At 43.1% G+C, this 9,765-nt stretch overlaps 1 long non-coding RNA gene across 1 annotated transcript; it reads left to right on the plus strand.

Moving 5' to 3' along the window:
• Positions 1-5,092: 5,092 nt before the first annotated feature.
• LOC126962705 (uncharacterized) lies at positions 5,093-8,887 on the plus strand. Its single transcript, XR_007728784.1, has 2 exons — positions 5,093-5,147; positions 8,243-8,887. It is a non-coding gene; the product is annotated as an uncharacterized LOC126962705 (long non-coding RNA).
• Positions 8,888-9,765: the final 878 nt, after the last annotated feature.

Consider the following 9,765-nt stretch of genomic DNA (forward strand, 5'->3'; position numbering starts at 1 on the left):
TGAGGTTTTATACAAATCTGTATATTTGGTTTCTCCTTAAAACAGAAGACCTGGTAATATTGGGCCTCTGTACCTGGCCTAGCAATTCCTACTCCATCCATGTTCTCATTTATGTGATTTATGTTATCCGTCTGTTCCCTGAAGGCTTTGGGGTTAGAACCTCCAGTCTAGAGTAAAAGCCACCACGCACATGTGATTCAAAGCTCAAGAACTATGAATGAAACACAAATTCTAAACAGACGTATTAGCTCATCATAATTTTAAATTACTCAATTAATTTTACCAAATATATATATATAATAAAGTATGATTAGAAAATAAGGTTGGTTTGCCTATATAAAAAATAAATGAGTGCTACTGTCACACACAACATGAGTATATCTCACAAGCATAAGATGAACAAAAGAAGCTTGACACAAAAGGACCTCATACTTTAAGATTTCATTGATATGAAGTGCAAGAACAGGCAAAACCCTCTAGGATCAGAATGGTGGTTACCTCTGGGTGGAGGTGGTGATTGACTGGGAAGAGATGTGAGAAATATCTTGATCCAGGAAGAGGTGGTTTCATGGGAATTATATATAAATTCATCAAGCTATGCACTTAAGATTGATTACTTTTACTGTATATATATTAAAACTCAATAAAAATTTTTGACTAAGTGTCATTTTAAAACCATGCTACAAATATGTACTATGTACATCAATTGGAGGTGGCACAAGAAGGCATCAGTAAGGAGTCTCCACATGGCCACCACCACCACCAACTTGAAAATAGGTTAGTCTCAGAGGATTAAATTCCAATTCTGTGCCTAAAAGATGGGAGAACAGACAAGCAAAGTCACTTTAGAGAGGCCCAGAGGACACGAATCTGATGGAATGTATTGGCATGGAAAAAGGAAGAAGGCACCCATAAGAATGGTGGTGCTGGAGCCGGGTGGGTCGAGGGGCGAGGGGTCTGCTGAAGTTTAGAAAAGGGAGTCATCATGGCTAAAGAAAGCTGACTGCGATTTTGGGCCTCCTGCGTCATTTTCTTACAAGAGGAGACTGCTAATCCACAGATGCAAGAGTCCAGTTCCCTGGGGAGTTTTGTGTCTTCTTGTAAATTAATCAATTAGCATCTTGTTTACATAAATTGGGCTCTTGTAAGTAAAGTTAGCACAAGTCAGCTTCTCTGCGTGGGAATACCTCTGAAACGCTGGCAAGGCTGGGTGGCTGGATCTGCACAACTGGGGGTCAGACTCGGACTCTGGCAACTTCCCCAAAGTCTGGCCTTGCAGGAAAACCTCTTTGTGGCCAAATGGGGAGTCTTCGGGGTGGCCTCCGCCTGCACCATCATGGCCCCTGGGCCCTGCCCGGGCAGTGGCAGCACTTCTGCCCTGCAATGGGGACATGGAACATGTGCGAGCATGCGGTGTGGGTGACTGGGACTCTCATAGCAAACAGCACATAAGTTGAAGGCTCTGTGAGGAAGCACTGACAGCTCTGGTCACTTCCCATCGGGCAGGAACCCCTAAATATTGATTTATTTGAAAACCTCAACTATAATTCTCCTAAAATTCTCCGGATCAAAAACACGTTGTCCTTTCCTAACAAAATAGAATCATTTGAATGGGATTATTACAACAATGCACCAATTTCAAAGTTCTTATAAGCCACAAAATGAGGGGAATTTGTGTTTAGATATCTTTCAAAGCAATTAATTTTTAATTAAAAATTGAAATTGGAGGAAAAGCTCAGCTCTAACGGAAGGGCTCTATATCCATGCTCTGGGTAGTTTACTACAGTGACCAAGTTGATACAGTTTTTATATTTGCTAACTAGTATCACCTTATTCAAAAATTATTTTGCCGATGGATCTTCAACTGAATCACGCTTGTAGTTACTCAGGAATTTTCTGGCATATGTCCTTTTAACTAGTTGATGATAAAAAATGATGATAATAATAGGAGTGATTTTTCACTAAACTGTAACCATGCCCTCCTAAAGTATCGCATGTCTGCATGGCACCAAAGGCCAATGAACCCTCACCCTTCTACAGAATCCAGCAGGGGGAGTTTGAGGCCAGGGGAGCCTGGTCGTTCTGGGAATGAATGGGAAGCACCCTTGTATGGTCAGTGGTCAAGCTGCTGCCTTCCTAAGGATGGTTTTTCCACCTGGTGAAGCCTCTTTCAGAACCATGGTCCCCTTTAGAGCAGTGGCGGATCAAAGCAGATGTAACAGCTCTAAGTAGAAGCTCTTTGACAATAGAGGGAAACAGGCTGTGACTCAATGATGCTGCTCAGAGTGGGTGACAGGTGTGTAGAAAGGCTGAGGGCCACAAGCAGTGCTCCCAATGGAGCACGTTGCTGTGGGGATCTGCGGTAGGGTGGGCCCACATGCTGTACCTGTTCCCATTAGCAGCTCTGGGATCCACGAGCCTGGACACTGTGTGGACTTGACAAATTCTACTCATTGTGCAAGTGCTTTGGTCAAGCTCTAAGTGTACCCTGCCTCCTTCTCCTCAGAGGACCTTTGCAGAGGCTGTTCCCTCTGCACAGAGCCCTCTTACACACTCTCTTGTTCTACTTCACTTTCTCCCTTTCTAGAGAAGTCTCCCCAATCAGGTCACATTCACCATCTTACTCTCCCTCCTGAAACCACAAACTCCATTACAGCATTTATCCCAGGTAGACTTTTTATTCGTCTGGGTGATTCTTTGATGACATCTTTCTTTAGCACTACACTGTAAGCTACAAGAGGGAAGTGACTGCACAAGAAAAGACTTCTTCTCCTTCTTCTCCTTCTTCTTCTCCTTCTTCTCCTTCTTCTCCTCCTTCTCCTTCTCCTTCTTCTTCTTCTTGGCTCACCATTCTATCCCCATGACTAGTACAGTCCCTGGCTAAGTGTGTCTTAAATGAATAAATAACTGAATAAATTTCTTCTCATTTTGTTGAGTCTAGACAACCAAATTCCTCTGGTTCAAACTTTCCTCCTTCTCCTAATTCATTCATCTACCTATTCTCTAAACCGGGCAACCACAGCGCTCAAATGCACATCTCATGTCTCCCATCCCTGTTGGCTGCACCAGAAGGGGCCTGTTGGTTTTCCAGGAGTTCATGTCCTAACTATGCTGCCGCTGTCAGCTGCCATTCTTTGCACTGGGTGAGGCCTCTATAATCCTATACCTCACTGGCCTCTCAGAAGACAGGGACTTGAACTTCCATGCAGATGTGTGGTTTGCCCAGGCCTTCTTTTTTCTCATTACCAGATGGCCCACTGGACACGCCAGGGGCCATTGTGTTACTAATGGTCTAGCAGAGCTTCAGGCCTTGGGTTTGCCATTTACCATGGGTTTGGTCTTAGGAAAGTTGTGTAACTTCTTTGCATGTAAGCTTCCTCGTGTGCAAGATAAGGATAATAGCATTTGCTTCACAGAGTTGTAAAATTAAATAAGATAATGCATAAGAAGTACTTAGCCTGGTGTTGGGCACATAGGAAAAAATGGTGGTTCTATCTCAGTACATGTGAGGATCTGCAAAGACTATGAAACTGACACCTGTCACACTGGACCTCACACCCTGGCAGGTATCACGATCACGAAGTTGGTCCACCCTTGCCTGTAGGCTGTCAATTACTCCACAAGCCAGGTATCTGGTTGGGTACAGCTGAGCCTGGAGTCCCTTCCTGTTAAAGGGCCCTGAGCAACATATATCATACTCTTCTTATCCAGATGAAATTGCACTTAGAGCACCAAAGGCAGCCTGAAAGAACACAAATCTGAAAGGCGCAACCAAAGGCAGTGTTTCTCTAGCTGTACAGGAACAGTATTAGAGGTGGAGGTGGTGATAACCGCAACAATAAAGTCATAATAATAATTATTATACTTAACTGCAATTGACCAAGTTTTATTGCTGAATTGTCACAGCAGCCCTGACCAAGTAGTTATTATTGCCCTCACTTACAGAAAAATGACCCAAAAAAGTTACCCAAGATCAGACTAGTGAGCAGAACCAGTATAGAAACCTAGCTATCTGCATATTCCATCCTCCGGGTGGCACAACACTGCCATCTCCTTTATCTTAAATGGGTGTGGGAATGAGAAAGCTAACGTTATGTGTGGCTTTAAATTTTTGAGCCCCAGTCCATGGAACTAACCCATCTACTTTCCTTCAATCTCTTCCTAAACAGGTCCCCTGAGCCACTGGTGGCTGGGTGAGGCCTCCATAATCCTATACCTCACTGGCCTCTTAGTGATCTGGACTTGAACTTCCGTGCAGACGTGTGGTTTGCCCAGGCCTTCTTTTCTCTCATTACCCTAGGAAATCCACTGGTATTTAAAAAGATAGGCTGTGTGCATGGTGCAGGACAGGCTAGCAGTAACTCTCTTCATCCTGATTTCCCACCCTCTTGCTGGGTACCTCAGTGTCCTCTTGTTCTAAAAGTCATTAGGTATGTTTAAAATCCGAATGCAATGTATATCTGAACAAAGATGCTTATTCGCTCCTACCAGTTACTTTTCATTTTTATGTGTCAGAAAGCGTTTTTTGCATAAACAGGTGTTATTTCCATGTATTTAAGCTCAGGTTCTTTGGATATCATGATTTTAGCTACCTGCAAAGCTTACCAGGGTTAGAACTCCATTCTACCACCTCTGACAACCACTCTTTGCCGATAGAGAAACTTGCTTCAGGACAAGATCTAGCTTGGAGCAGGTGGTAGCAGAGGACAGAGATTACTAGATCACTGTAAAGATCCCAGGCCCTACGTTTTACAATGTTCAGAGATTATTATGTCCACAGTGTTATTATTTTTGGCACTAGGAACATGAGGACCATTGATGAAATATTTGGGGAAGAGATTTCAGTCAACTGTCACTATCTTCGGCATCCACCCAAGAGTGATCTAACCTTTGCAAAGCCTTCACTGATTTGGGAACCTCAAATGCTTTTTCATTGTTAGGTTGCACCGTTAATTCTCTGTTGCATTACCTTTCCTGTTTAAAAAAATAAATTAAAACAATCTAAAAAGCCAGATAATGTTTAATGGAAAAGGGCAGCGATGGGCTAATGGTTGCCTAGCAACCAGTAGACATTGTTTTGCTGCTTCACTCTAGAGAAGCCAAAATGGCGGCTGTAATCCTTCTCCGGCCCCCTGGACAGTGTACGTGTGAGTGACAGTTCCCTCTGGGCCCATATCATTTTCTTGTCTTGGGCAGCAGATCATTCCTTTTTCAGCTTCCAAATGGGGAAAACTCTCTGCCTGATTCTTGAGTATGCTAATGCCTACACTTTCATCTTCTCAGAAAATCTATGGCTGAACTTTTCAGGTTCTTCCTTTGGGCAGTACTGCTTAAGTGTTTTCATACCATTCTCCATTTCCTGCTTTGAGCTGCCCTTCCTGTCAATCAATTACCAACTCTGCTTCTGTGTTTTTTTGAGGTCAAGCTAGGTACTTGATATGGTTTTGGAAAACCCCCTCCTTTCTGCTTCCAGAAGGGTTTTTTTGTTTGTATTTTTGTTTTTTGGTTTTTTTGAGACAGGGTCAGGCTGGACTGCAGCAGTGCAATCATGGCTCACTGCAGCCTCGACCTCTTGGGCTTAAGTAATCCTCCCACCTTAGCCTCCCGAGTAGCTGGGGACTACAGGGGTGTACCACCACATATGGCTAATTTTTTATTTTTTGTAGCAATGGAGTCCCGCTATGTTGCTCAGGCTAGTCTTGAACTCCTAGGCTCAAGCAACTCTCCCTCCTCGGCCTCCCAAAGTGCTAGGATTACAGGAGTCAGTGACCACACTTGGCCCAGAAAGGTCTTGAGTGCTCATTCCCTAAGGCCAAGGGAAGGTTGACAATTATTGGACAACTGGGTTTTCTCACAACTAGAGAATGGAAGAGAAGAGAAATATGGTTACAAAAAGTACATGTGGAATCTTCAGAATTACAAGTATGATCAATAAGACCAAATGAACCTATTTTTACTAACAATTTTTCCATTAGCTTGTTTTGAAAACCACAATTCTGCTATAAATAGGAATCTAAAATACTAGAATTGCTTTAATCCTTTGCTACCCCTAAATCACAAGTAGATTGGAAGTGGGTCTTGTGTGGCCTTGATTAGAGGAACAAAGTAGCAACTGTGTTTGAGGACGGTCCATGACAGCTTGCTGATTTTGGGGAGATGAGTGGGATATGATTTCTTGGCCATCTCAATGGGCTGGACACCCTGGGATGGAAGTGTGTAAGCAGGGTCCTCTAGAGGGAGAAGTTCAGGTGGTCTCTGAACCATGGAAATCGTGTGCAAAATGCAGTGCTTATGTTCACATGTCCATCTTTCTAGAGAGAGGGTCTGTAGCCCCCAGCAGCTGAAAAACCAGTGGCAGAGAGGGAGGTGAGGAAATGAAGAACTTTGGGAAAAACTTGGCTTTCAAAAAAATATACTGAGGATGATTTAATGCAGAAATATCTTGAAAGAAAAGATGAAAGGACTTATTACTTCTTTCATTCACTCAAGCCAATTAAATCAACAAATATTTACTGAACACCTACCATGTATGAGTCACTGAGAAATACCCTAGGAATATAGTCATGAAAATTGAATGGGCCATTAAATCATGGTGTTGTAGCCGTAAGCACTGATTAACATTGGCTGAACACATATTGTGTGCTAGGACTATTATGCACATTAATAAAATCATCAAAAACAACCACATAAACTTCAAAGCATTATATATCATATTAAATCTCAAAGAATACATGCACTGAGAGCTGTCTGACTCCGAAGCCAGTCCTTTAGCCACCCACCTACAGGAGCTTAGCCCTGGGGAATTCTTTGGGCAGAATCCAGGGACATACTGAGTTGGGGTTTGGTGGTTCCAAGGAAAGCATCTTCCACCTGAAAGGAAGTACAGTACTGGGGCCTTACTTCCCTAAAGACCCAGGGAGGGGAGAGAAAGTGCTCTCTGCTTGTATCCTAAGCACAAAAGCAATAGAGCAACACCAGTAATGGTAACTGAGTGCTTACTGCATGCCAGGTCTGTGCTAAGCTCTCTCCATGCACTATCTTAATGTTCACAACCTCACAAAGTAAGCATTATTAGCAATAGCACTTTACAAATAGAAATTTGAGGCACAGAGTTGCCATAGCTGGTGAGCATCCGTAGGCTACATTCAAACCCAAGTTTTATTCCAAAGTCTGTGCTTTCCTGCTACTGTATGCCTTTTGTGTCATCTTTGCATATTTAACCCCCTTGACTCAAATGGGAACTCTTTGAAGGCTAGGGCCATGAGTTACATTTTTGTTTCTTCCAGAAAATTGGCACGTAATGTGGAATAATAATGACAGTAGTACTAACAAACACACACTTTCACAGAACTGTCAAGAACTATGAAGGGTCTGAGATTTCACCCTACTTGCAAGTTAACAAGTCAGTTGGCCAGTTTTACAAATGCTGGTAGAAGACACTAGACTTTCGGTTCAGACATTTACTCACTACAGAAATAGCTATCAGCATTTCTGCATTGATTCCTAAAGCATGACAGTAAGAGGGCCAAAAGACACCTGTACACTGCAGGGCTTTCATTCAAGAACAGGAACTCTGAGTTAGGAAACTGAATCTTTTGTAATGGGAGTAAGCATGTCTGTTCTTTGCTCTTGAGTGAGACACTATCTCAATCTTCCAAGGATGTTATATACAAACATCCTTGCAAAGATAGTTGGGAACAAAAGCGTACTTAGTGCCTTGCTTCCAAGACACGTAGAAATACAAGAATCGTCCAGAGAATTGTCTCCCAACAAGTATATTGTTTGCTATGTGTGAGAATCTATTCTAAGCACTTTCATATTCATTAGTCCCTTTAATCCTCACATCTCTATCAGCTAGCTACTATTATTATCTCCATTTCTCAGAAGGAGAACCCAAGGTACAGAGAGATTAAGTAGCTTGCCGGAGGTTACACAGCCTTTAAGTAGCAGAGCTGGGATTCAAATCTGGCTTGCTTCATAGTCCAGGGGTGTAGCAGTTTCACTATTCTAACATTTGCTGGTGTCAGCAACACACCTGCCTCCGCCCTGTCTTTTTCTCCATAGTTTATCACCATATGGGAGTCCAGTGGTTCTCACACTTCAATGTCCCATCAGAAGACACAAGGTCTTGCTACCACAGTTAATTCATGTTTGGCCTGGTGCCCGAGCACTTGCATCTCTACATTTCCTAGGTGATGTTGTGTGACATTGCAGAGTCTGCTTATTACGTCTTTCCCTCTAGAATATGAGCTCCATGAAGATCCAGCTGCTTTGTTCAGCGTGGCATCCTCAGTGCCTGCTGTAGTGCCAGACACATCACAAGCCTTCGATGCACATTTATTGAAAGAATGAGAAAAGGAAATGCAGGAAGAGGGATCCATTTCTTCCAGACTCTGTTATCTGACCTTAACCTTGGAAAATCCTCTAGTGCCATCCTGGCAGTTGAAGGCCCTTGAGCAGCCCTCACTGCCACAGGCTACAGAGGTAAAGGAAGCGGGACACCAAATCTTGAAAAAGGCAGTTTGCTCCTGACGGAGCTGCATGAGTTACAAGGTTTTTAACTGCAAGAATTGTTGGAGCCACTTCTGGTAATATATAATTTCATAAAAATGCTTTCCAAGGTGCACAGAAACATCTGAGGACTTTAATTAAGCCTCCACCATCGGGAATGGAACTTTTATGTACATGGACTTTGGATTTTCTTTTTCTCTTTTTGAGCACTGCTGGCAAGGAAGCAAGTACCAAGCGAGGATTCCAATTGAGTTCTTTGACACGGAACCTTTCCTTTCGTTTTTTGGAAAATGGAAGTAATGTACTAGTATAGGCATTGTTTGGGAATACGAGCATTTATGTTAATGGCATTAGACTCAGTGTTTATACCACATGGCACCTCCCTCCCTATGGTTTGTGATAAGACATGTGCAAGTTGCACTGGCTTGCTTTCCTCTTTCCCATCCCAGACTCCCCATGTTAGAAGCGAGCGTTGTTCCAAGACAATGAGTCTTCTTTGTATGCACTAATTACAGAGGAGCTTTTTAAAATGTGGAATCCCAGGCCCTGCCCCCAGAGAGGGACCCTGGAGTTTACATTTTTAACAAGTGATTCTGCTTGCAGGTGGGCATGGATCACACTTCAAGAACCACTGGAATGGGGTGGGGAAGAGGAAAAGGCCTGGCCTGGGTTCTAACATCAGCCCTTTTATGCTAGATGAATGGCTGTAGAGTTCGCTTAAACTTCCCAGCACCTTGATTTCCTCATCTATAAAACAAGTATAATGTGTCTTTGGCTTTCTTAGAGGAACAGTGCAAGAGCACTCTATGGAAAGAGTAATGAAAGAATTGTAGGTTTTCAATCTGCTAGACCTTTATATGTATGTAGAACCAAGATGTCCCTCTAAGGCAAGGAGCATATATAACAATGAATCCTCAAAACGTTTTTTAATAATTTACAGAACAATAACAGTAGTTATAAGGCTTATATTCTCAGTCATGACTATTTATTAGTTTAACTGGAAGGACCAGGTATGTATCCTCCACCCCTTCCATCCATCTCTCCTTTAATTCCATGTAAAATGCTGGCCTGCACTGCAGTGCAGGCACTGACTGACTGACAGACTGATAGAGGGTTTAAAAGCCAGCTCCAGCCGGGCGCGGTGGCTCACACCTGTAATCCCAGCACTTTGGGAGGCTGAGGTGGGCAGATCACAAGGTCAAGAGACCGAGACCATCCTGCCCAACATGGTGAAACCCTGTCTCTACTAAAAAT

This window comes from Macaca thibetana, chromosome 9 (assembly GCF_024542745.1).
Source record: "Macaca thibetana thibetana isolate TM-01 chromosome 9, ASM2454274v1, whole genome shotgun sequence".
Lineage (NCBI taxonomy): Eukaryota > Metazoa > Chordata > Mammalia > Primates > Cercopithecidae > Macaca > Macaca thibetana.